The sequence below is a fragment of the Ambystoma mexicanum genome, chromosome 1q, assembly GCF_040938575.1.
Source record: "Ambystoma mexicanum isolate Mex_15411 chromosome 1q, UKY_AmexF1_1, whole genome shotgun sequence".
Classification (NCBI taxonomy): Eukaryota; Metazoa; Chordata; class Amphibia; order Caudata; family Ambystomatidae; genus Ambystoma; species Ambystoma mexicanum.
The window spans coordinates 801244098-801271979 of NC_090922.1; the positions used below are offsets into that span (position 1 = coordinate 801244098).

Here is a 27882-nt window from a genome sequence, read left to right on the forward strand (position 1 = left end):
CACTTTAGAAGGGGTAGATGGAAAGCAGGAGGGCAAACTATAGACAATTGAATGGAAAATGAAAGACACCAAAAAATCTTGCCATAAAAATATAAAAAAGAATCATGCAGCTGAAAAAGCCATCTTTAAGAAAGCACCTTTGAACGCATTTATACGCAGGGCAGAGCCCCTGCAGCCCCTCCATAGTGCCCCTACCATAAAATATAACTTAATACACCACCCCATATATATATGCATTTAAAAAAAGTGCTTTTTAAACAGCTGCTTTTTTGGTCGCGGGATTTCTTTGCCGACATTTTCACTGGATACAAAATAAGTTGGTACGCATGCTCATAAGCGAGGGGGGTAATTATCAATCTTGCCTGTGGCGCCCTGAAATGGATATGTAGGCACTACTGCATAGTATGGTTAAACTGTCCCTCTGACGGATGCAGAGGTCATTTAATTAAGTGTTTTCTGCATCCGCAAACTGGACAGCTCAGCCATGCTATACAAAAGTGGCTACATATCCACTTTAAGGGAGCACAGGAGATCAATTAATACCCCCCACCCCCAACCCCACCAACTTTGTTCAAATTACAACTTCCAGTGCTGTGGACTCTTGATGTGAACCACATTTCTGCCACTGCAGGGACAGAACTCCAGATTCAATTCAAGCATGTTTATATGTAGAATCTTATACATAGGCGGAAAAAGATGTTTGTGCAGCTGACCAGAATGACCCCACACCTGCACAGAAAGGCATTCATTGTAATGCTGATCTGCAAATCTGATGGAAGGATGAGCGATTCTGCAAGTAGATTTGACCACCACAGAAAACCCTCACAGACCACAATAGAAATGGTGATCTGGGTAGAAGGGTTGAACTCCTGCCTCCAGTAGAACAAGTTACTTCTTACCTGGTAACCTTCTTTCGATGGGATGTTCCTCCGACGTATTCCTTATCTTAAATAATTTGTCTCCAGCTTGCTGGCCTCAGAAATGTTTTCTCTGTAGAGGGCGCTGCACGTCGACATCCGCCGAGTTGGTGTCCCTCGACAGCCACCGTATTGGTGCTGACGTCACCATGCCCATAAATAGCCACGCGCGGCGTCCGTTGCTCAGTTCCGTTTTAAGTCTTGGATGAATTGGCTATTGACCTTGAAGGAGCGTGAGCTGCAACCACAAAGGAAGTATTACTGCGAGGATGGATTGGAGGATCGATAAGGAATACGAAGGAACATCCCATTGAAAGAACGTTACCAGGTAAGAAGTAACTTGTTCTTCGAAGGGATTGTGTACTCCGACGTATTCCTTATCTTGATAGACTCCCATAGCAGTGGCATGTAATTGGAGGTGGGAGTAATAATGTCATTTATCCCTTTTAGGAATGAACCGAATGTAATACAGCTTTGCCAAATCTGCTCTCTTGACTAGAAGAGGAATCCAGGTTGTAAAATCTTGTGAATGTATGTGCGGACGACCATGTGGCAGCCGCACATGTCTCGGACCGGTACCCCTCTTTGGAGGGCCGAAGAGGCTGCGATACCCCTGGTTGAATGAGCCCTAAGATTCTGGGGGGGGGGGGGGATCTTTCCCTGCCAGTTTGTAACATTCCAGAATGGCCAAAATAATCCACCTGGAATGGTCTGTTTTGTTATGGGTAGTCCCAACTTGTGACCTGAGTAGCCTACAGTCGGTCTGCTTGCCTAATCCTAGCCAGTCTGCTGATGTAAAAGCTTAGAGCTTGCCTTGGGTCCAGCCTATGTAGCCTTTCTTCCTCTTTCCCCGGATGGGGAGGAGGGTAGAACGAAGGTAGGGTAATTTTCTGACTGATGTGAAATTCAGAAACCACCTTTGGGAGGAAATTAGGCTTCACCTGTAGGACAACTTTGTCCTTACGGAAAATTGTATGTGGGGGTTTACAAGATAGAGCTTGTAATTCGCTCATCCTCCTAGCAGATGTTAGTGCTACTAATAGGACAGTTTTAAGAGTGAGAAATCTCAGCGAACAGGCGTGGAGTGGTCCGAAGGGAGTACCCATTAGGAAATTGAAGACTAAATTTAAGTCCCATAAGGGAACTTGGAATGGTCTTGGAGGATAAACCTTAGTTAATCCCTTGAGAAATTGTATTACTAAGGGTAGTTTGAAATACGATGGTTCCTCCGCAGTGCGCTTGAAGATTGATAGGGCCGCGAGATAGCCTTTTACAGTGCCAACTTGAAGGCCTGAGTTTGCCAAGTAGAGTAGGAACGATAACACTGTTGGTGTAACACATGAAAAAGGGTCGATATTGTCCTCTCTACACCAGCTGCAAAATTTGTTCCAACGGCAGCGGTATAAAGACGGTGTTGCTGTCCTCCTGGCCGAAAGCAACACCTCCATGACGTCATCAGGAAGGTCCCAATCCTTGTACCTCCACCTTTCAGAAGCCAAGCGTGAAGGTTGAGGGTTCTGATGTCTGGATGGAGAACCTGACCTCCCTTCTGCGAGATGAGATTCTCTTTGAGTGGAAGATGGATTGGAGGGCAGATGGACATATCCAGAAGGTCCGGGTACAACGTTCTCCTGGCCCAGTCCGGGGCAATTAGGATCATGGTTTTCCGGAATCTTCTCAACCTCCTTTTAATTTGAGGAATAACAGGGACTGGTGGAATTGCGTAAAGGAGTGGAAACTCCCAGTCCACTACGAACGCGTCCCCTAGAGCTCCTCTCGGGGGAAATTCCCTTGAACAGAACAGATCGCACTTCCTGTTGGTGCTGGTGGTGAACAGATCCACCTGAGGGGTTCCCCAAACAGCGAAGATCTCTTGAATGACTTCCTGAGCTAGCTCCACTCGTGGGAGACTGTGCTCTGCCTGCCCAGAGCGTCCGTTGTCAAGTTCTTCTCTCCGGCTAGGTGGACTGCCGATAGAGATTCCTTCCTGAATTGCCCAAAACCAGAGCTGCATTGCCTCTCTGCACAGTGGCAGTGACCCTACGCCTCCTCTTTTGTTGAGGTAGTGCATGGCCACCGTGTTGGCCGTCATTATCAGGACATTTCTCCCCTGTACTGATGGCAGGAAAGCTTTCAGCGCTAGTCTGATCGCTCTCAGCTCTAATAGGTTGATGTGTAGTCTGGACTCCGATGGAGACCAACGACTGCTGATGGTCAAGTCGTTGGCATGGGCTCCCCACCCCGTGAGTGAGGCGTCTGTGACTACTGTCATCTCTGGCCATGGTTGCCAAAACAGTTCTCCTTTCAAGATGTTCTCTGGATAGGCCCACCATTGAAGGTCGTGGGCTACCTTGTCCGGAATCCGGAGGAGAACTGTCATTCTTCCTGAGTATTGCGACCACTGGGTTCTTAGTGCTCACTGGAGAGATCTCATTCTCAGGCTAGCCTCTGGCACAAGGAAGATGCAGGATGCCATGAGGCCTAGCAATCTCAAAAAGTCGAAGGCTGGGAGATGTTGGGCATTTTGAAACTTGCTGACCATCTGCAGAATATCTTGAGCCCTCACCTCTGGTGGCGAGGCTTTTCCCAGGGAAGTGTCCAGGACACCTCCGATGAACTGGAGTCTGTGATGGTATCATCTGTGACTTCTTTAAATTGAGAAAACAAGAGGGTTTCTGCATCCATGTATTACAGCGCCACACATATTTATCTTTTGGTCAAGATTTATTTACCTGTTTAGGTGCCGAAACACGTGTAATCACTATGGGCTACCTAATAAATCTTCACCAAAATATAAATCTATGTGTGGCGCTGTAATAGATGGGTGCAGAAACCCTCTTGTTTTTTCAGTACTAACAAACGAAGTAGAGGTACTCTGTCTTCGTTTTTCTGCATGCACCATTGCGACACAAAGAAGCTGGTATTATATTTAGAGTCGCAGAGGTTTAAGAGTGATGTCATAAAAGTCCCCCACTGGTTGCTTCTTTTTAAATTGAGGGAGAAGCCCAGTTTGTGAAGGAAGTGGCAGACATAATCAGCTGGATCTGAGCTTGTTCCGAAGATACAGCTCTGATCAGCCAATCGTCCAGGTAGGGGTAGATGTGGATCCCTTCCCTCCTTAGACTTGCAGCCACTACCGACATTAGCTTGGTGAAGACCCTCGGGCGGAGGTCAGCCCAAATGGCAGAACTCGAAATTGATAATGAGAGCCGCCAATTGCGAACCTCAGGTATCTCCTGTGTTTGAGATGGATTGGCACATGGAAATAAGGATCCTGGAGGTCCAGAGATACCAGCCAGTCCTGGAGCTGGAGGGCCTGAAGGATCCGAGAGAGAGTTACCATCTTGAACTTGTCCTTCCTGAGGAACTTGTTCAATTCTCTTAAGTCCAAGATGGGTCTCAGTCCTCTGTCCTCCTTCGGTATGAGAAAGTAGGGGGGAGGGGGAAGGGGGGAGTACCAGCCCTTGTTCTTATCCGCTACAGGTACTGGTTCTACGGCACCTTTCTCTAGCAGGTCTACAATTTCCTGCAAGAGGAGCGGATCTGGAACTTTTAGAGAGCTGTGCCCCAGTGGATGACTGTGGGATGCGTAGAAAGGGTAGGCAGTAACCTTGGACAACTGTCTCCAATGCCCAAGCATCTGACGTAATAGCCTGCCATTCCATCAGATGGTGAGTTAACTTGCCCCCTACAGGTGTTTTGTGTGGAAAGACCTCACAGTGGTTTGGGGGCAGCTGATGCAGATGCTGAGGGTAAAGAGGCACCTGCTGCTGCTGCGGCCTTAGTACTTTTGACCCGTCCACCTCGGGTGGATCACCTTTGGCCTCTTTGAGTCGGCTGACCTCTGCCTTCCCCGAATGTGGAATAATAGCGAAAGGACTTTCCTCTCCCAGAGGTTCCTGAGGGGCGAAAAGGAGTTTGGCGGATTGCAGCTCCTAAAGATTTTGCTGATGCTTTAGATGTTTGCAACTTTCCCAGGCTGTCATCAGCCTTTTTTACCGAATAAAGAAGAGCCGTCAAAGGGCATATTCAAAAGTCTGGCCTGTACATCTGGAGCAAAGCCAGACTTTCGTAACCACGCATGCCTGCGGATTGTAATACTTGCCGCCATGGCCCTGCTGATACTGTCAGCGGAATCGATGCCAGTTTGAAGAGATTCGCACATGGCATCTTTGCCATCTTTAATGAGGTTAAGGAAGGCTTCCCTTTCATCTCCTTCTGGTATGCAGTCAGCCTCTGATGAAGCACACTCCCACAGTGTGTCACTGAACCTGGCGAGCATACAAGTGGCGTTGATGGACTTCAATGCCATACTACAAGCAGAAAAGACTTTTTGCCATAGAATCGTACCTTTTGTCATCTCTGTCCTGTGGGACAGTAGGATAAGCGGATCTGCTGCTTGATGAAGTTGCCGCTTGAACCACCAGGCTCTCTGGAGTCGGGTGTTTTAATAAATAATCAGGGTCAGCCGCAGCTACCCTATACTTGGCTGACAATTTTTTTATTGACTGCAGGGATAACTTCAAGAGTTTCACAATTTGATGAAATCTTCCCTTGTAAAGCTGTATGGAAAGGGACCACAGGATCCTCCCGTCGACCTTTATCTAGTATGTCTGGAAGGTCATCCTGTTGAAAAACGGTGAAGGCGCAGACCAACCCATGAATTCAATAATTCTTGCCATCAGGGTTCTATAGGGGGTTTCGGCATGTGCCCCTGGGTCTGGTTTGACAAATTCCACTTCTGGGGAAGTGTCCAACCCACTTGCCTCATGTAATTATTCCTATAGGTCTTTCAACCTTCTTTCTTCAGAGGTAAAATCCTCTGAAACAGGTGGTTTGGTCCTCTGCACCCCAAAGGGTGTTTTTTGATCAGAATCCTCTCCTTCTTCGTTGATTGAAGATAATATGGGGTACTCTGACCTCGGCAGATGGACATGCCTAGAAGGTCCGGGTACACGCACTCCTGGCCCATGCCAGAGCAATGAGGATCATTCGGGAACCGTACCTCCGCAACACCTGCGGAAGGACGGGGACTGGAGGAAACGCGTACAGCAGTGGGAAGGATCAATCCACTACGAACACGTCCCCAAAGGCTCCTCTTGGAGGAAATTCCCGCAAGCAGAATCTTTTGCACTTCCGGTTTACACTGGTGGCGAAGAGATCCACTTGTGGGGTCCCCCAAAGGGTGAATATCTCCAAGAAAACTTCCTGAGCCAGCTCCCACTCGTGAAAGACTGTGCGTTGCCTGCTCAGAGCGTCCGCCGCCTCGTTTTCGTCTCCGGCCAGATGAACTACCGGGATTGAAATTTCCTGCTGGATGGCCCAGAACCAGAACTGCATCACCTCTCTGCACAGTGGGGGAGACCCTGCCCCCCCCTTTGTTGAGTTAGTGCATGTCCACTGTATTGTCCGTCAGAATCAGGACATTCTTCCCCCGTAGAGACTGCAGAAAAGCCTTCAGGGCTAGCCTGACAGCCCTCAGCTCCAACAGATTGATATGGAGTCTGGACTCCGATGGAGGCCAGCAACCGCCGACTGTCAACTCGTTGGCATGGGCTCCCCATCCCGTGAGGGATGCATCCGTCACGATCGTCACCTCTGGCCAGGGTAGCCAAAAAGGAGCCCCCTTCATCAGACTGCCTTCGACTGCCCACCACAGAAGATCCTGGGTGACCGAGGGCGGCACCTGAACGGGATCAGACATCCTGCCGGAGGACTGCGACCACTGCATCTTGAGATCCCATTGCAGAGATCTCATCCGCAACCTGGCCTCTGGCACCAGTAGAATGCAGGATGCCATGAGGCCAAGCAACCTCAAGAACTCGAACGCCGGGAGACTCTGGGCATGTTGAAACATGTGCACCATCTGAAGAATGTGATGAGCCCTCACCTGGGGAGGCAAACGTAGCCCCAGGGATGTGTTGAGCACTGCTCCGATGTACTGGAGACGGGCCATCGGGTAGGAAGGCATCATCTTCGCCGTCGTCAAAAGTCCCTGCGACTCATGGATCGGCGCCATCAATGCCGTTATCGAAGGGTTCTTCGACGCATCGGTCGATCGAATCGACGCCAACATCGACGCTGATAAAAGAAAAAAACCACGGCTACCTCACAGTCAACGGTTATACCCAGAGCCTCCAGCACGACGCTGAGAACGTCGTCGACATCCTTGAGCAGGATCCCGATCCTCTAGAGTTCCTCGAGGCCTCTTCCAGTTTTCTCGACGCCTTTCTCGGCGCCTTCGAAGCCTTTTACATCGGCGTCGACATCGACCTTTTCTCGGCCAATAATTACAAGTTTGGCTCCTTCTGCTTTAGAAATGGATTTTACACCAGCGTTTCGATTTTTGGGTTTTTTCACCCAGGGTATCACCCTCAGCTGTCTTCGAGGGGGTTGAGGCCGCTTTCTCGAAGACGCTTAGCATCTTTTTCCTGAATTCCTCCCACTCAGCCTGAGAGCTGTGTTTTGTGGGACAGGAGACCCTTTCTGGGGAAACAGAAGATGACGAGGAAGGGGATCTTCGACATCTCTTTTTTGAGTGTCTAGATATCGACGAGTGGTGGGAGCTACTTCAAGAACTAGAATGGGAATGCTTTCGACGGCGAGGAGACTAATGCCTCGACCCGGCCGAAGAAACTTTCAAGGAGGTTTTGACTGACTTACCTCTCTCGAGCTTACCCTTGCACTCCTTCAAGGCTTTCGCCGTCATGGACATGCAGTCCTCACACTCCGAACAATGGTGCTCGGCTCCCAAGCACCACAAACAGATCCTATGAGGATCCGTTAGCGACATTTTCTTTCCGCAGTCTCGACATTTTTTGAAGCCGGACCGCGGAGTCGTCGGTTCGGATGAGGAAGCCATCGAGTACGAGTTGCTTTTATCGGGGAAATATAAGAGGTTTATCTGACTGAACTGAGCAACGATATTTCGAGGCCCCATGAAGCGCGGAAAAATGGAACTGAGCAAAGGACGCCACGCATGACTATTTATGGGCATGGTGACGTCGGTGCCGATATAGTGGCTGTCGAAGGACACCAACTCGGCGGACGTCGACACCCAGCACCCTCTACAGAGAAAACATTTCCAAGGCCACCAAGCTGGAGACTAATTATCTAAGATAAGGAATACGTCGAAGGACACAATCCCTTCAAAAGAGACTATCTACAGCAGACTCCCAAGCATCTTAATGGTGATTCTGGTTCCGCTATTTCTTGCTCTTCATCCTTCACAACTGATTGGGAATTGCTCACACTAGAGGCATTCTGGGGAAGCTCAACTAAAAGATGTACTGTCACTTTAAGAGCTTTAAAATGTTGCTTCACATCTAATCTGCACCTATGACTAGAGCCTCAGCAAACAGATCACCTTGTTCCACAGGTTCTTGCCCCTTCCCAGCACACGACATTCTTGTAATGATAAAGACGAGGCTCTCCTGGCATCAAGTTAAGCCTATCTGCCTCAATGGTTCACAGGTGAAAAATGAATTGAAATGAGACGAAGAGGCCATAGGTTTAAGGTAGCTTTTTATGGCATTTATATTTATTGAGGATTCACAGCCTAATGAGGAACATAGTTCAAATATAAATCGAAGACTGTTTCACTGCTGGAGATGGCAACTGTTCCATTCCCTTGTCCTGCTCGCCCTTCTTCCCAACTGGTTGGGAACCAGATTACAATTTAATGCCCTGGGGCCAGGTGACAGCGCATACTGACCAGGTTAAAGTGAATAGGTTGCATGGATGTTCTTTGGCCACAATATATATCCTTTCCAGAAGAAGCATCCGCAGAGTAATGCTTGAAAAAGAAAATGGGTTGTCCAAGTTGTTGTCCTATATTTCCATGTTAGTTAAGGCATTCCGTTTTACTACTTTGTAGACTCACTTTGAGACCTCCTCAAAGGTTCTTATAGGACTATCTTTTCCTTCCTTTTTATATTTTTCAAGCCTCATTTAGCACAAACTATTTCTGGGAAGTGCTGGTAGTCCCTATGTCTACCAGGCAAGCAGTAACCATATAGACCTTTTTCTTATCCTTGGGGTAGTCCTCAATCAAGGCAGGGGCTTCAGTACAGGGTTGTGGTAGTGTTCGATTTTCATTATGATGGCACTACTGTACACCATCTTGTTTACTTCTCGGCAGCCTACTGTGTGTAGAAGATAAAATGGCTACCTGACTGGCTTCATTAGTCCTCTTCCACCTGCTTGCCAGGAATGACACTATATGGTTGCCGTCTTTCCTGGGCTCTAGTCATATCTAACAAGGACAGGCTGCATAAATGAACAAAGTTTAGGCTGAATAGAGGTCTACCAGACACCCTAATATACTTCCCTATGTGCTCGGGAAGGCCATCTTGTGGGGAAGATCAGGATGTTCAAGTCACATCAAACGTTCTCAATGGCTAATGCAGCAGAGCAATAAGCTTCACTCTTGGGAGGGATAAGCTGGTACAAACGTACAATTGGTCCCATTCAAAACCTAAAAACATAGATTTGCTTTTGCATGAGGGTTAAAAGACTATTGAATAAGTACTTTCGGACACATCAACACAGTAATGGGAGAAGGCATTGCTTCCACTTCAGTCCAAGACACAAAAGGTGTCTAACCTAGCAGGGAAGTATTAGGCTTATACAAGTTCTAAAAAGGATGAAAGAAAGGCATTGCAACAATATAGGAAGCAGGCACATAGGGCCAGCAACAGAAGGTGAAGTTAAACAACAATACTGGGCCGTAATAGGGCGTAATTTATCTTTAGAAAAAGGTATACTTGCTACTGTAACACTATTGCTTTCTATCTTATAGAGTGAATGGCAGCAATTTCTTAAACACACAATAAGTCATACACACATTCTAAAATAACTGTTTTAAAAAATCTGGGGAACATGGTGATCAGACAAACATTTCTCAGCTCAGGCAAGAACCTTAGCAAATCACCTTTATGGGAGTAGAAGAAAGTTCTAAGACTTCACAATTAAGAAACAATGGGGCCAAATCCCATAGGTCTGCTGCTGTTATAGGGTAAAGTTCTCAAATTGCACAAACGGGTACAGAAGAGGAAACAACGAAGAACAGTTCCATCCAGGGTTCGAGGACTAGCAGATCAGGAAGAGATGGTTGCAAAGGGAGCACAAGGTCCACTACAAACAAGAGAGCTCAATGGTGGGGCATGGTGCAGACTTCAAAACCCAAATATTCCTTGACACAGGAGACTCTGGAAAACAACCAAAAATACAGGGACAATTCTCTAGGACCCGGGGACAAACACTCAGAGCAACGGTTGCAGAGAATTCGACACAGGAATTATGGGGGGCCTAGATGAGTTTGGGTTTCAGGATTAAGTCTGTCTAGAGGCGGATGGTGGCTCAGATTGGAGGGACTTCATCTACGATCCAGATTAGGAACCAAAAAAAGAAAAAACCCAGAACAAAAAAAATACACACCTGGAAGGATGACCCACAAGGCGGATGGCTCAGCCACAAAGACAGCGCAGGGAGGACAGAAAAACCCGACCAACTATATAGGCCAGGTCAGTGGAGCTGGGGCAGCCAGCCAACAAGGAACAATACAACAATATGGTCAAAGCCAGCAGGCAATTTAAGATGTTACAAAGACTGAGGTACCAATGGGCAGCAGATCGCCACACAACTTCCAGGTCAGAAACGCTAGGTACTTGGGAAAGAAGATTTTAACATAAAGCCACATGGATCGCCAGACCCAGAAGCAGATGTCCCTTCGCTGCCAGGAACCTGAAGAATCCCCAAACTGTAAAAAAAAACAAGAATCTTCACAAAAAAAACCAGAGGCAAGCAATATGGTTTCAGCGGCTGGACTGCTTCAAATCCTGCTCTTGCACCACCAAACTCGCCTTCTTGGGTACATCTTCTGTGGCAGCCTTAATATACCATAAAGGAAAAGCCAGTCCAGCCAACAAGAACGACTGCTGGAAATAAAGGAAGAACCCTGGATGGGATTCCACCAACAAGGAAGGTGCAGGATGCAAGAACAAAAAGGTCCCAGGGTCCAACCAGTAGGGCAAAATCAGGATCTTCTCCAGCAGTCTTCAGGTACAGATCTTATATGCAGGGTTTAACACTAATAATGCATTCACCCAGGGGCTGGCCGTAGCCAGATCACGGTCCAGGCAGACATGCAAACGTTTTGAATGCCAGTCAATCAGGCTGGCCCGAAAAACCACAAACCAGAGGCACTCACACTGGATGAAGATTGTGCAGGCCAAAGGACTTTACACCAGTTTACAACACTTCAAACTGCAGTAGATGAGGGTGCATTTATAAGCGGCGTATGAGTCAACATCAGCAAAACAGGTATTCTGGCAGGGTCTCATGGTGAACACAGACAAAGATGGCCCAAAACAAAATGGCCAAGAGCAGGTGCTACACAAATGCATTAGTACCGTAAGGGCTATCATACAGGGGTATTGCACTGCTAATGTGGCAAACCCTGGTATACCCAAACGTAAATCAACTGCCACCAGCCTAATCCACAACACGCTTGCAGGGTGACAGACTCACCCAGAGGCCAAAATGTGATTCTTAAAAAGCATTCCTGCCCTTGTAGCCACATACCCTAAAGGCAGCACATCTGAAGAAGGATTGCAGTGGCATGCAGACTTCCATTGAAGTCCCTCTGGTCACATAAGAAAAATTGAAAAAGCATCCAAATAGTAGGCAGTAAAATGTTTAGGGTAACTAGAATTACAAAAATGAAATTCTGCCCAACAGTGGTGTCACAATAGTGTTAGTTTGGCCACTCAGGACTGGATGGCAGCCAAAACATTGCATACTTCACGCCTTGTGCCAAGAGGCCTGGGGTAGCCCACAATCTTGCAGTTTTGTGTAACTAGGGACTACCGTGAGCCATTTAACAGTCAACCATTGCAGTTGAACACCAAGGAAGCCGGCAGGAGAATGAACATTTTTGGTAACTACACTTCAAAGATCTGTTGCCCCTTGCTGTTCTTTCTTTGAAGCAAAGTTATGCCACTCACCAACGAGGGAAAGCCTGCTAAAGGCGATTTCCACCCTTAAATCAGCAGACACAGTTGGTTCACCATCCTCTACTTGCTTGCTGGGCTCCTCTGAAAAGATAACTTTGCTCGACCCCTCAAAAAACAAAAGAAAACGAAGAGACCCTAATTAAACCCGTTAGATCCCTCTCTTTGACTTGGATTACAACCCCACAACAAGTACCGTTGATACAATGCCTTGTATTGGTCAAAATAAACACTGGAACTCAGAACTCCCCCTGCCCCCAACCCATCTGTCTGTACTAGAATGAGAACAATTGGCATTTCAAGGACACTAGCTGTGTTGTCTTTGAAATGCCTCCTGTGCTAGGTACTTGTGTTCTAGCATAGGTATGCACCACATTCAAAATAGAAGCCATGAGGGAAACAGACAGGCTGTAGTATAGATACAAGATGGCTCAATAGCAATATGAAAAAGGTACACATATACCAAAGACACAGAACTCTGATAACTAATCTCACAGATAGTACAAGTACTCAAGCACTGATACAGGAGACTGATTAGAACACGAGAAGGTACACATACCACAGCATAGAGGATGCAGATTAGAAGTTACTGGAAGGTACATGCACCTAAACATAGCCTGAGCACAGAAGAGGGACATGATTTTGAAGTGGCGGTCCCATGAGAGTGGGCAAAGAAATACATAAATTGAGATATGAAATATAAAAATGGTCATTAGAATATATGAAGCAACACTACTCTTACAGGAGCATATGTAGAAAAAACATGCTACGTGGCAGTTTTAGTGAGGGGGACTGGTTTTATGTCATCAAAAACATAATATACACAAATAATTTCTATGGCATCACTCAAGTGCATGACATGTAGGATGAAGGCAGTCATCGAGATGGCTGCAAACAAACTAAATAAAATCTTGAATATCTCTATGTATGCTCAGATTTAAATTGTATACAGTCTTATGTCAAATAAAGCACCATGCCTAAAAAAGTGATCCTAACAATATTTACTCGGGAGTCAAATTGAGTCCAAGTTTTCCATACTCACAGTACAGATGAACAAGTTACTTCTTACCTAGTAACGTTCTTTCGATGGGATGTTCCTCCGACGTATTCCTTATCTTTGATAGATCATCTCCAGCTTGCTGGCCTCGGAAAAAATTTTCAGTAGAGGGCGCTGCGTGTCGACGTCCCTCAAGCCGATGTCCCTCGACAGCCTCCGTATCAGCGCCGACGTCATCATGCGTATTGACTCGCGCTGCATCTGTTGCTCAGTTCCGTTTTGACGTTAACAGTTGTTTTACATCAATTGGTTATTGACCTTGAAGGAGCGTAAGCTACAACCACAAGGGAAGTATTACTGCGGGGATGGATGGGAGGGGCGATAAGGAATACGTCGGAGGAACATCCCATCAAAAGAATGTTACCATGTAAGAAGTAACTTGTTCTTCGAAGGGATTGTGTCCTCCGACGTATTCCTGATCTTTGATAGACTCCCATAGCAGTGGTGTGTAATTGGAGGTGGGAGTAAAAACGCCATGTTTCTCTTTAGGAATGAACAGAATGTAATAGGGCTTTGCCAAACCTAGTCTCTTGACTAGAGGAGGAATCCAGGTTGTAAAATCTTGTGAATGTATGTGCGGAAGACCATGTGGCAGCCGCACATATGTCTCGAACCGGAAACCCTCTTTGGAGGGCCGAAGAGGCTGCGATACCCCTGGTTGAATGAGCCCTAAGATTTTGAGGAGGCTCTTTCCCTGCTAGTTTGTAACATTCCAGAATGGCCAAAATAATCCATCTGGAAATGGTCTGTTTTGTTATCGGTAGTCCCAATTTGTGCCCCGAGTAACCTACGAATAGTTGGTCTCCTTGCCTAATCCTAGCAAGTCTGCTGATGTAAAAGCTTAAAGCCTGCCTTGGGTCCAGCCTATGTAGCCTTTCTTCCTCTTTCCCCGGATGGGGAGGAGGATAGAATGAAGGTAAGGTAATTTTCTGAGTGATGTGGAATTCAGAACCCACCTTTGGGAGGAAATTAGGCTTCACCTGTAGGACAACTTTGTCTTTATGAAAAGTTGTATGAGGGGGGTTTACAAGATAGAGCTTGTAATTCGCTCACCCTTCTAGCAGATGTTATTGCCACTAACAAGACAGTTTTAAGGGTGAGAAATCTTAGCAAACAAGAGTGGAGTGGTCCCAAAGGAGTACCCATCAGGAAATTTAAAACTAAATTTAAGTCCCATAAAGGAACCTGGAACGGTCTTGGAGGGTAGACATTAGTTAATCCCTTTAGAAATTGCATTACTAAGGGTAATTTGAAATACGATGGCTCCTCTGCAGTGCGCTTGAAGATTGATAGCGCTGCGAGATAGCCCTTGATAGTGCCAACTTGAAGGCCTGAATTTGCCAGAGTAGAGTAGAAAGGATAACACCGTTGGTGTACCACATGAAAAGGGGGTCGATATTCTCTTCTCTACACCAGATACAAAATTTGTTCCAATGGCAGCGGTATAAAGACTTTTTTGCTGGCCTTCTGGCCGAAAGCAACACCTCCATGATGTCATCAGGGAGGTCCCAATCCTTGTATCTCAACCTTTCCGAAGCCAGGCGTGAAGGTTGAGGGTTCTGATGACTGGATGGAGAACCTGACCTCCCTTCTGTGAGAGAAGACTCCTTGAGTGGAAGACAAATTGGAGGGCAGATGGACATGTCCAGAAGGTCCGGGTACCATGTTCCCCTGGCCCAGTCTGGGGCAATTAGGATCATGGTCCTCCGGAATCTTCTCAACCTCCTGATCATTTGACAGGGACTAGTGGAAACGCGAACAGGATTGGAAACTTCCAGTCCACTACAAACGCGTCTCCTAGAGCTCCTCTCGGGGGGAAATTCCCTTGAACAAAACAGATAGCACTTCCTGTTGGTACTGGTGGCGAACAGATCCACTTGAGGGGTTCCCCAAAGGGCGAAGATCTCCTGAAGGACTTCCTGAGCTAGTTCCCACTCGTGGGAGACTGTGCCCTGCCTGCTCAGAGCGTCCGCGGTCAAGTTCTTCTCTGCCGATAGATATTCCTTCTTGAATTACCCAAAACCAGTGCTGCATTGCCTCTCTGCACAGTGGCAGTGATTCTACGCTGCCTCTTTTGTTGAGGTAGTGCATGGCCACTGTGTCGTCCGTCATTATCAGGACATTTTTCCCCTGTACAGATGGCAGAAAAGCCTTCAGCGCTAGTCTGATTGCTCTCAGCTCTAACAGGTTGATTTGTAGTCTGGACTCCGATGGAGACCAACGACCGCTGATGGTCAAGTCGTTGGTATGGGCTCCCCGCCCCGTGAGTGAGGCATCTGTGACTACTGTTATCTCCGGCCATGGCTGCCAAAACAGTTCTCCCTTCAAGATGTTTTTCTGGCAGGCCCACCACTTAAGGTCTCGAGTCACCTTGTCCGGAACCTGAAGGAGGTCTGTCATTCTCCCTGAGAGTTCTCAGTGCCCACTGAAGAGATCTCATCCTCAGGCGAGCCTCTGGCACAAGGAAGATGCAGGATGCCATGAGGCCTAGCAACCTGAAAAACTCTAAGGCTGGGAGACGTTGGGCATTTTGAAACTTGGTGACCATCTGCAGAATATCTTGAGCCCTCACCTCTGGTGGCAAGGCTTTTCCCAGTGAAGTGTCCAGGACCGCTCCAATGAACTGGAGTCTCTGTGATGGTAACATCTGTGACTTCTTTAAATTGAGGGAGAAGTCCAGTTTGTGAAGGAAGTGGCAGACATAATCTAGCTGGATCTGAGCTTGTTCCAGAGATACAGCTCTGATCAGCCAATCGTCCAGGTAGGGGTAGACGTGATTCCCTTCCCTCCTTAGACTTGCAGCCACTACCGACATTAGCTTGGTGAAGACCCTCGGGGCGGAGGTCAGCCCAAATGGCAGAACTCGAAATTGATAATGAGAGCCGCGAATTGTGAACCTCAGGTATTTCCTGTGTTTGAGATGGATTGGCACATGGAAATAAGCATCCTGGAGGTCCAGAGATACCAGCCAGTCCTGGAGCTGGAGGGCCTGAAGGATCTGAGATAGAGTTACCATCTTGAACTTGTCCTTCCTGAGGAACTTGTTCAATTCTCGATAGGTCTCAGTCCTCCATCTTTCTTCGGTATGAGAACGTAGGGGGAGTACCAGCCCTTGTTCCTCTCCACTACAGGTACCGGTTCTATGGCACCTTTCTCCAGCAAGTCTACTATTTCCTGCAAGAGGAGCGGATCTGGAACTTTCAGAGAGCTGTTTCCCAGTGGATGACTCGGAGGGATGCGTAGAAAAGGCAGACAGTAATCTTGGGCAACCGTCTCCAATGCCCAAGCATCTGACGTAATAGCCTGCCATTCCGCCAGATGTTGAGTTAACCTGCCCCCTACTGGTGTCTTGTGAGGAGAGTCCTCAGAGCAGTTTGGAGGCGGCTGATGCAGATGCCGAGGGTAAAGAGGCACCTGCTGCTGCTGCGGCTTTTGTATTTTTAACCCGTCCACCTCGGGTGTATTTTTTCTGACCCCTTTAAACCGGCTGTCCTCTTCCTCTTCCGAATGTGGAATAGAAGCAAAAGGACTTACCTCTCCAAGAGGTTCCTGAGGGGCGCTATGGTGTCTGACGGATTGCAGCTCCCAGGGATTTTGCAGCTGCCTTTGATGTTTGAAGCTTTTCTAAACTGTCATCCGCCTTCTTACCAAACAAGGAAGAGCCGCCAAAGGGGCACACATCTGAAGCAAAACCAGACTTCTGCAACCAAGCAAATCTCCTGGTTGTTGTACTTGCCACCATGGCCCTGCTGATGCTGTCAGCAGAATCGATGCCAGTTTGAAGGGATTCGCACATTGCGTCTTTACCATCCTTAATGATGTTTAGAAACGCTTCCCTTTCTTCTCCCTCAGGGAGGCAGTTAGCCGCTGATAAAGCACACTCCCAAAGTGTGTGGCTGAAGTAGCATTGATGGATTTCAACGCCATGCTACATGCAGAAAATACTTTTTTGGCCATAGAGTCATATCTCTTGCCATCCCTGTCCTGTGGAACAGTAGAGTAAGCTGATTTACTACCTGATGAAGTTGCTGCCTGCACAACCAGACTCTCCGGAGTTGGGTGTCTGGATAAATATTCAGGGTCAGCAGTAGACACCCTATACTTGGCTGATAATTTTTTGTTAACCGCCGGGATAACCTCGGGAGTTTCCCAGTTTGCCAATATTTTCCTTTGTAATGCCGCATGAAATGGCACCACAGGATCCTCCTGTGGACCTTTAACCAAAATGTCGGAGGTCGTCTTGCTGAAAAGCAGGTGAGGGTGTAGACCACCCCATAAACTATTATCCTTGCCATCAAGGTTCTATAAGGGGTTTCGGCATGTTCCCCTGGGTCTGGTTTGGCAAATTCCACTTCTGGGGAAGTGTCCAAGCCACTTGCTTCATGTAAGGTTTCTTGGAGGTCCTTAAACCTACTTTCCTCAGAGGTAAATTCCTCTGGTACAGGAGTTGCAGATCCCTGCAACTCAAAAGGTCTCTCCTGATCCGAATTCTCCCCTTCTTCATAAATAGATGCTAAGGCTTTGGAATGATCAGATCTTGGAAATGGTATAAATCCCATTTCCAGAGCAGAAGGGGCCAAATTCGTCATAATTGCCTGAGAAGACGTCGACGTCGTGGACATTAAAGGCTTCGAAGCCATCAAAAAAGGCGTTGGGAAAGTTGGTAGAGGCCTCGAGGGAACTCAAGAGTATCGGAATTCTACTCGAGGTTGTCGACGACATTCTCATGATCGAGGCTCTGGGTATGGCCACTTGCTGTGGGGTGGCCGTGGGTTTGTCCTTTCTCGGCGTCGATGTCGGCATCGAAGACTGCATCGAATCGACTGACCTGTACGTCGAAGAACCCTTCCATAATGGGTTGAAGACGCAGATCTATGCATCGAATGGGTTTTCGACGACAGCGTCGAAGACGCAACCTTGCCTTTACTCGAGGGTTTGTGACGCTCTCGATTAGCTTCTTTCGCTGGGTGCTGCGACTCATGGAGTTTTGATTTTACGGGTCTTTCACCTAGGGTATCACACTTAGCAGTCTTCGAGGGGGTCGAGGCCGCTTTCTCAAAGACTCTAAGCATCTTTTTCCTGAATTCCTCCCATTCAGCCAGAGAGCTATGTTTTGTGGGGCAGGAGACCCTTTTCGGGGAAACGGAAGACGAGGAAAGGGATCTTAGACGTCTCTTTTTTGTATGCTTAGATCTCGAAGAGTGATGGGAACTGCTTCGAGACCTAGAACGAGAATGTCTTGTGATGGCGAGGAGACGAATGTCTCGACTCCGCTGAGGAAACTTTCGAAGAAGTTTTAACTGCCTTACCTCTCTCGAGCTTCCCCTTATGCTCCTTCAAGGCTTTTGCTGTCATGGACATGCAGTCCTCGCACTCCGAACAATGGTGCTCGACTCCCAGGCACCAAACAGATCCTGTGAGGATCTGTCAACGACATCTTTTCCACAGACTTGACATTTTTTGAAGCCGGACCGTGGAGTCGTCAGTTCGGATGAGGAAGCCATCGAGTACTAGTCGGTATTCGAGGAATAATGAAGTATATTTGACTGAAGAACTGAGCAACGATATTCCGAGGCACCACGAAGCGTGGAAAAACGGAACTGAGCAACTGACGCTGCGCGAATGTCTATTTATACGCGTGATGACGTCGGTGCCGATACGGAGGCTGTCGAGGGACATCGGCTCGAGGGATGTCGATGCGCAGCGCCCTCAACTGAATTTTTTTTCCGAGGCCAGCAAGCTGGAGATCTATCAAAGATGAGGAATAAGTCGGAGGACACAATCCCTTCGAAAATGTAATTGCAGCACTTGTGTGCATTCAGCTTTTTTTTTCAATGATACATTTGTATGATCTGTTTCAGGTATCCTATTTTACAGGGGTTATGAAAAGTTTGATTCAGATAGATGAACCATCATCATTCAAATAGTGCTGAAGAGATTTAGGGCCTCATTACGACCCTGGCGGATGGATCATGGTGCTAATAGCACCATGGTCCATGCCGGTAACTTTCCGACTCCGCCATGGCGGAATGGGGAATTACCACCCCATTCTGAGGTTGGCGGAGTGGTAATTCCCCCTTCCGCCATGGCCCTTCTCCATTCCCATTTTTGCCCCATAGGGCATAATGGGAATGGGGAAGGCGCCAAGTCCGGTGCCCCAAATTGCGGCACCGTACTTAGCACCAAGGTCCCTTTGCAGCATGGTTTTTAACGCCTGCAAAAAGCAGGCGTTAAAATCACCATCCCACAAAGGGACCTTGTAATCAGGCGTTAAGGGTCGGCGCCGTTTACGGCGCCGTAAAACCCTTAACGCCTGACTCGTAATGAGGCCCTTAGACTTGTTTTGATTGTGTAAAGGCCAACAAAAGGACGCCTTAATTCAAAACTTAAATTACTGGAAAAAATGTGATGCTGTAAGAATTTCAAATGTGTGTGAAGACAATGATCATAAACAGATTGCATATCTTTGAAAAAAACAACGGCATAAGAAATCAACCAATGTAATTCAGGGTGGCATCTGTGATGCATCAATTCAAAAGATGCTCAAGCATGTGACATTATATATCACAAAATGCTATGCAAAACAATAATTGCATCTCATGAGAAGTGCAGAGAAGAGTAGTGCAGAAAACCTCCAACCTTGCCATAATATGCAATTTAGGTATAATTCATTGACTGTTTATTAGATTCCCTTTTGGAAGGAAAGATTATCACAATAGTAGATGTTGAGCAACAGCTCAAGGAAATCAATCACTCAAACTGTGTTAAAGAACAAGACCTGATTGAAAATGAATTGCGTTAATACATACATACTTTTCAGCAATCCTGTCTCCAAGAACCAATCTCAGCATGTCTCTTTAGAATCAACAATTTTATTTGATTGGTTTTTAAGAATGCTCCCGATACCAAATCAGAGTTCGGTTTCTAAGCGTAGATCTGGGACTCGAACCTTGGTTGCTCTGTGTGGTCTTGCTTTCAAGACAAGCTTGTTGCCCCATGTGCTACTCCGTTCACGATGCTGTGCTTTCAAATGCAGAAGTAAGTTCCAACATAATTTCAAAACACAAAGGCTCTAAATTGGGCTCCTTAATTACTACAGAAAACAATTCTTGCAGAGAAGAGGTGATGCGCATGTCCATTATGCAGTACGGTTATAAAGGCATGCCACAAGAAGTGTTAACCTTTTTCAAATGGTGTAAAAGTGGAGGAAAATGTTTGATGGCTTGCAGGTTGAAGAAACATTTAAACCAGATGGCATATGCTTTTTCAAAAACTATTGAGTGTAATAGAAGTGCAGGTTTCATATGGTACCTTACTTCAGTAAGATTAAGACACACATGTGAACCTCCACTTCAGGTTGCTGTTGGCCTAGCCATACATTCCCAAATCAAAGTCAATTCTTGATGCAGCATATGCTTGGTTTTGGTTCCTCGAAAGGCTATGATGAATTTAGACAGTTTGAGCCAAGCTTTATCTAGAATTAACTTCTACAGTGCGTGGAAGGTATGCGAGAGTATAGCCATCAGTGAACCTTGTCAAAGAAGACTTATGTACTGTATTGCAGATCAATTAAAATTTGAGAACACTTGATGGAAAGGGGCTCTTCACGCCACTGTGATGACAAATACTTTTTAAAATATGCTTAAACGACACAATATATTGTCTCAAGTAATTTGCTGGTGATCAAACTGTATTCGACCAGAACAAAGCCCACAGTATGAATTCATAAGCCCACATGTAATCCAATAGAGCCAACAAGTAACCAATCAAATAAATCTCATTGATGATTCTAGTTTAAAACGATGAATCACCCAAAGAGAAAGTGATAGTCAAAGGAGATATTTTAGCAAAAGTAGAACAGGGCTAACAGAAAAATAAGAAATGGACAAACCACAAGAGATTTGTGAAGATTTTCATAGTTGTTATGAGGGTACAAATGTTATATGTTGTAAGTGGATTGAAAGGTATCCACGTACTGGACCGCAAGGGTGGTCGAGACCCAAATCTTGCCTTTAATGACGTGACTTCACAATAGGATTTGGGCAGTTTGATTCAAAATGGTTTCGCAAAAACAAAAAGATTTTTAGGAAAACTTGTATTATTCTGTCATAAAAGGCTGTCCTCAGAATGAAATAACATTAACTTTATTCAGTTTCATTTGAGGGCAGGTTTTTTAGTTTAAAAAGACCCCCACTCATCCCTGGTGAATTTGGGAATACTTGATGTAGTTGGGACCTACAGTCCTCACGTCTACTTTTTTCATTTTGATTTTTCTTTTTTCTTGATGTTGATAATCTGACACAGGTTCTCTGTGTTTGTGTGTATAAATCACAGTGTTGATCCTAGATCAATCCTTAGCTTCTTTAGGGTAGATCACACTAGACTGTGGCATATTGCATTAGGATGTGTCAGTGCAGTGTTATGGTGAGCCGACCGGTTTCAGTGGTAAAAAGACCACTTACGTCAGGGCTGTAACAGCTTAGCCAGTTGTATTGCCGTTGGAATGTAGAGGCTGAATGTAGCTTCTTTTCATCCAATTGGACCAAACTGTATGAATACAGAGCGGGAAGGGGAAGGAGGGAAGAAGAAGAAGAGAAGGCACATTCGCGAGAGATGTTATGGCTATACATAGTGTCTATTTATTGCCTGATGTGGTATGTGTCTTACCTTCCCACTCTCGGTGTCTTCTCTACCTAGGAAGGTCCTTGATGATTCACGTGTAGACTTCCGTTCTACTGAAGATATCACTGTTAATCCAATTTCTGCATACCTAAGTATAGACCATTAAATAGATTGGGGTCCTGTACTACATCGTGGTATCCATTTTTTATGACATGGCTTTAATTACCTCTTCGATTACTTAAGGCAAAGTTCATAATGAACAAAAAAAGTACCAACATATCTCTAGTTGTGTATGTTAATAAGGTACAGATTGGCCAGACCCGGTGAGTGCCAAACACAGGGGTGTAATACCATAATACAAGTCTGTACACAGGATACCACCTTTGTGGGAAACTGGATTGGGGTTTAGATTTTGATTTTTGAACGGAGTACACATGTATGCTGTACTACAGTTGAACTGACCTGTTGACGTTAAGGTCTTTATCTTTTAGATGCGGGTCATACAGGCGAAATTTTTGACAGCTGGGTTCTGGCAGGCGAACTCTGCCATGGCACCACACTGTATAGGGTACAGGGGATACACAGAAAAAGACAAAAAGCAACGTGGAGCCCGTTGGTCAATGTAGCCTTCTTGCTCACAGGTTATGACAAGCAAGCAGACCAACTGAGCCAAAGGTTGAGAAACCGGGAATACCCAAGGAGGATTATAAAATAAGCACGAAAAAGAGCAAGGAACATCCCAAGGCACATGACTGGAACAAAACACCGAAGATGCAAGCTCCCCAAATGACAACATCACAGCTGTCTTTACCTACTCCCCTCTAACCAACAAAATAAAAAAAGATGTACTAAGACTCTGGCCGATACTGAATGTCGGTGAATCCCAACTTCAATCCCCCAGATTTGCAATCAAAAGAGGGAAAAACCTAAAAGACTCATTGATGCATACCTATGAAGAGCCAGTTACTCCATCACAGACAACAATATGGAACCAAGAGGGCATGGCCCATGTTGTACATGTAGCTCCTGTGCAAGTACTACCAGAACTAAAGAGATCAACATTGGGTTGAAATACTCCTGGATGCAAAAGGATCTGACCAATTGCAACACAAAGAATGTTATCTATATCATAGCCTGTCCTTGCAACCTGCACTACATAGGGATGACAACACGCCCCATTAGGACCAGGTTGGCTGAACATCGTTCTTGTATTCGAACAAGAAAACTAACAGCACCGATGGTAGAACATTTTGTCAGCAAAAACCATGTTCCTGATAGTTTTACATGGTCCAAATACAAAGAAAAAAGTGGGGAATTAACCCATAAGCAGTGAGGAAAGGGATTAAGAACTAAACTAGAACAAGAGAGTCCACACTGCTGTGGGTTTAATAATTAGTTCAAGTAACAAGTTATTTGTCAAGGTGTACTGCAAAGGTATCACTCATATTTTTAGGCTCTAACAGACTCTGAAAGCAAGCAAGGTAGTCTGATGATTGAAAAAACATATAGAATAGGTTTATTTAACAAAGAAACAGTTGTGTAAATATATAGACAACTAAACATAAAGCAATATAACAAACATACAAATGCAATTGTTCAATGGTTGGAAGGTTAATAGTCAAAAAGAAACACCAAACAAAAACTTAAACATAGCTTTTTGAACAAAGAAAACAAAAGAGAATTCTAAAAGAAACTGGGCAACGAGCTGCCAACTGTATGGTGGCCTAGATCCCAGCCAATATTCTTATTCATGGCTTGTATTGGGCCACTGCAAGAACAAGTTGTTCTCAAAAGAATTGACAGCAGTAGAATTTGTTCTATGTCCTATGATTTTCTGACAGGTCTGCCCACGTGTGCGTGTCAAAAATTAGTAACAAACAGTAGATTTAAATTGACATCGTTGGACAACGTTTCGGCAAAAGTGCCACCTGTCTGGCCAATAGTTCCATGACATAGTTAAAGTTGCCTTCCTCAGGGCAAAATACCATACAACTGGACCCTGTGGGGAAGCAGACAAATTTCTGTGGGTGAGTAGAGATAGCCAGGTGCAAAAGTGAGCCAGGAATCCCAGCGCAGAGCGTCTGGATGGGTGGAAGCGGGGTGAACACATGGCAAGGCTGCATCAACAGACAAGGGGCCACAAAGGAGAAAACACGCTCTGGCAATTAAATAAAAGAAGTTTTAGAAACAGGGGTGCATGAATGAAGCTGCATAGGTAATATGTTAAAAAGATTGGGCGACTACCTTTCGCAAAAGTGATTATTAGAGAACGCTGTAATAAATGGATTCCTAATATTGCGTTCCGCGGAGTATCTGGGATGACTTCTAAGGTCCGTCAGTTGACGTCAAATTAATTGGACCTAAAAAATTGTTTTAAATTAAAATTAGAAAGGGCGTCTGAGTATACATGGTTTTAGAGAACCCCTTTTGAATGCTACGTGTCTCATTGAAAAAATTACATGTGCCTACCTTAAAGAGAACGGGGGTGCATACAACTAACGGTTAGCTGAGTTGCTTCCTGCGGAGGGCAAATAGCCTCTTGCCTGCAGAGGGGAAAGCGAAATTGGCTGCCTCTGAACAGAAAGAGAAAAGAATGCAAATGGAGGCATAAATAGTACTCCCTGCAACCGTATGGAAACAGTTAGATGCGGAGATTGACAGGATTACGTGTGGGACTAGTCGCAATTGCAGAGACAGATGCTCCTTACCTTGAGTTTAATAAAGGCTGCCGGCTAACTCATAATGTTACTTTGTCCAACAGTGCAGGATGCACAGAAAGCGTCCGCTTGCAAGCGGCGGAAAAAGCGAACGAGTGAACGGAACAAGGAATGGGCGTTGATATGAAAGGTCTCTTCCTGTTGAGTTCCATCTGGGAGGAACTGGATTGGTTGGAGGCTGACGTGCCTCCTAGTTCAAAGAATCTCATTGGTTAATGGGCAGCCCAGCATCTGAGAGAGGCTGATTGTTGGAGGCTGACGTGTCTCCTAATTCAAAGGGGTTAATTGGTAAATGGGCCGTCCAGCCCCTGGAAAGCATCTCAATTTTGGCTCTTGAAGAATCACGAACGAACAAAGATGGATGCTAAAGGTAGACGAGCAACAACGGGCATGTGCACATTAATGCGGATAGCACAATTTAAAAAGGCAGCAGGCTGACAGTGAATTTTGTTGCAGGAACAATATAGAAACTGCAATCTCAGCCTAATGATAAATAATGGGTAATGTCAATAATGGAAACCGCAGAGGGACTCAGAGAACCAAAAGCAGGGAGAAAACACAAGGTAAGGAGCATCTGTCTATTGCGACTAGTCCCACACGTAATCCTGTCTATCTCCGCATCTGTTTCCATATGGTTGCAGGGAGTACCATTTATGCCTCCATTTGCATTCTTTTCTCTCTTTCTGTTCAGAGGCAGCCAATTTCGCCTTCCCCTCTGCAGGCAAGAGGCCATCTGCCCTCCGCAGGAAGCAACTCAGCTAACCGTTAGTTGGATGCACCCTGTTTTTCTTTAAGGTAGGCACATGTCATTTTTCAATGAGACACGTAGCATTCAAAAGGGTTCTCTAAAACCATGTATACTCAGACGCCCTTTCTAATTTTACATTTAAAACATTTTTTTAGGAACGCAATATTAGGAATCCATTTATTCCAGCGTTCTCTACTAAGCACTTTTGCGAAAGGTAGTCACCCAATCTTTTTAACATATTACCTATGCAGCTTCATTCATGCACCCCCGTTTCTAAAACTTCTTTCATTTAATTGCCAGAGAGCGTGTTTTCTCCGTTGTGGCCCCTTGTCTGTTGATGCAGCCTTGCCGTGTGTTCACCCCTGCTTCCACCCATCCAGACGCTCTGCGCTGGGATTCCTGGCTCACTTTTGCGCCTGGCTATCTCTACTCACCCACAACAAATTGAATTGGTAATTTTATGCCTTTGGGCGTTTTACTTTCTCTTCAAGTAATATGGGTAGTTGAATAGAAAGGGTTAATCTCTTTCACATTATTTACTTTGTTTATGTCTGCTTCCCCACAGGGTCCAGTTGTTGTATGGTATTTCGCCCTGAGGAAGGCAACTTTAACTATGTCATGGAACTATTGGCCAGACAGGTGGCACTTTTGCCGAAACGTGGTCCAACGATGTCAATTTAAATCTACTGTTTATGTTACTAATTTTTGACACGCACACGTAGGCAGACCTGTCAGAAAATCATAGGACATAGAACAAATTCTACTCCTGTCAACTCTTTTGAGAACAACTTGTTCTTGCAGTGGCCCAATACAAGCCATAAATAAGAATATTGGCTGGGATCTAGGCCACCATACAGTTGGCAGCTCGTTGTCCAGTTTCTTTTAGAATTCTCTTTTGTTTTCTTTGTTCAAAAAGCTATGTTTAAGTTTTTGTGTTTGGTGTTTCTTTTTGACTATTAACCTTCCAACCATTGAACAATTACATTTATATGTTTGTTATATTGCTTTATGTTTAGTTGTGTATGTATTTACACAACTGTTTGTTAAATATACATATTCTATATGGTTTTTCAATCATCAGACTACCCTGCTTGCTTTCAGAGTCTGTTACAGCCTAAAAATGTGAGTGATACCTTTGCAGTACACCTTGACAAATAACTTGTTACTTGAACGAGTTTTACATGGTCCATCATTGAGAGAGTGAACACTCCATCAAGAGGAGGAAATCTGCATGACCTACTATTTCGCCGTGAGCAGCAATGGATATTTAGATTAAAATCAGATGCAAGAGGCTTAAATGAACCGACATCTTGGCAAACCCTTGCAACATTATGAAAGAGTAACACAGTGAGGACATTGGATCGACTATGCCAAATTCTTTATGAAATTTGAATACAGGACATGGCATGTAGACCTTATACTGGGATCTAGACACATTTACAGCACCTAATTACCAGCCAGTGGATCGATTCAGATAGATATCAACTGGGCTTCAGGCTCAGCTGTGTCCTACTATAGAGCTTATTGTAATGCAATGTGAAGAACCAGAGTCTAATTTGTCATTTGTCACTGGGAATTCATTGGGAAAGGCACATCATCACACCCCCTAGGTCATCCCCAACCAACACCTGCACTGTGTATAACAATCACATCCCATCTGTGATGGTTGACTGACATCCATTTAGTTGTGCTTACGGATGCCTTTGCAAAATGTATCAAAATCAAATTAAAATTTACAAATCACTGGGTAACATTACCAAGAACTAGGTAAACTGTAGCTGAACAAAGATATACACGGGTGGAACCATAAACAAAAGGACTACAATCATTACACAAAAGACGACAAAGATATACATAGCCTTAGCGACTACATTTCCCAGCACTCGTACGCCAAGTACTACACACGTTCTAGCCCCTCCCTAAACAGTAACACACGCATGCTCCAATCGGGATGCACACGCACAGAATACATCATGTGAGCGAGATCACGTGCCTTTTTCAAGCCGCAGGACACTCGCAGCTTACACAGCGGCTCGGCGAGACGAACTGCAGACAAGCTACGTATCCCGCGCAGCACAGATCTATAAGATAACATTCAAAATGAAAAGGACACGCCACGTTCGGCATGTATGGCCCCAGCAGGGCTAGCAATTGGCATTTGTATGCTATTTAGCGCAACAAGGCTACATTGACCAAGGGCTCCTCGTTGCTTTTTGTCTTTTTCTGTGTATCCCCTGTACCCTATACAGTGTGGTGCCATGGCAGAGTTCGCCTGCCAGAACCCAGCCATCAAAATTTTCGCCTTTATGACCCGCATCTAAAAGATAAAGACCTTAAGGTCAACAGGTCAGTTCAACTGTAATACAGCATAAATGTGTACTCCGTTCAAAAATCAAAATCTAAACCCCAATCCAGTTTCCCACAAAGGTGGTATCCTGTGTACAGACTTGTATTATGGTATTACACCCCTGTGTTTGCCACTCACCGGGTCTGGCCAATCTGTACCTTATTAACATACACAACTAGAGATATGTTGGTACTTTTTTTGTTCATTATGAACTTTGCCTTAAGTAATCGAAGAGGTAATTAAAGCCATGTCATAAAAATGGATACCACGATGTAGTGAATGGCAGCAATCTATTTAATGGTCTATACTTAGGTATCCTATGCAGAAATTGGATTAACAGTGATATCTGCAGTAGAACTGAAGTCTAGACGTGAATCATCTAGGACCTCCCTAGTCAGAGAAGACACCGAGAGTGGAGGGTAAGACGCCTACCACATCAGGCAATAAATAGACACTATGTAT

At 45.5% G+C, this 27882-nt stretch overlaps 1 protein-coding gene across 6 annotated transcripts in view; it reads right to left on the reverse strand.

The window, feature by feature from the left end:
• SMG7 (SMG7 nonsense mediated mRNA decay factor) overlaps positions 1-27882 on the reverse strand; it is a 1316737-nt gene that overhangs the window by 237775 nt on the left and 1051080 nt on the right. The window lies entirely within an intron of this gene.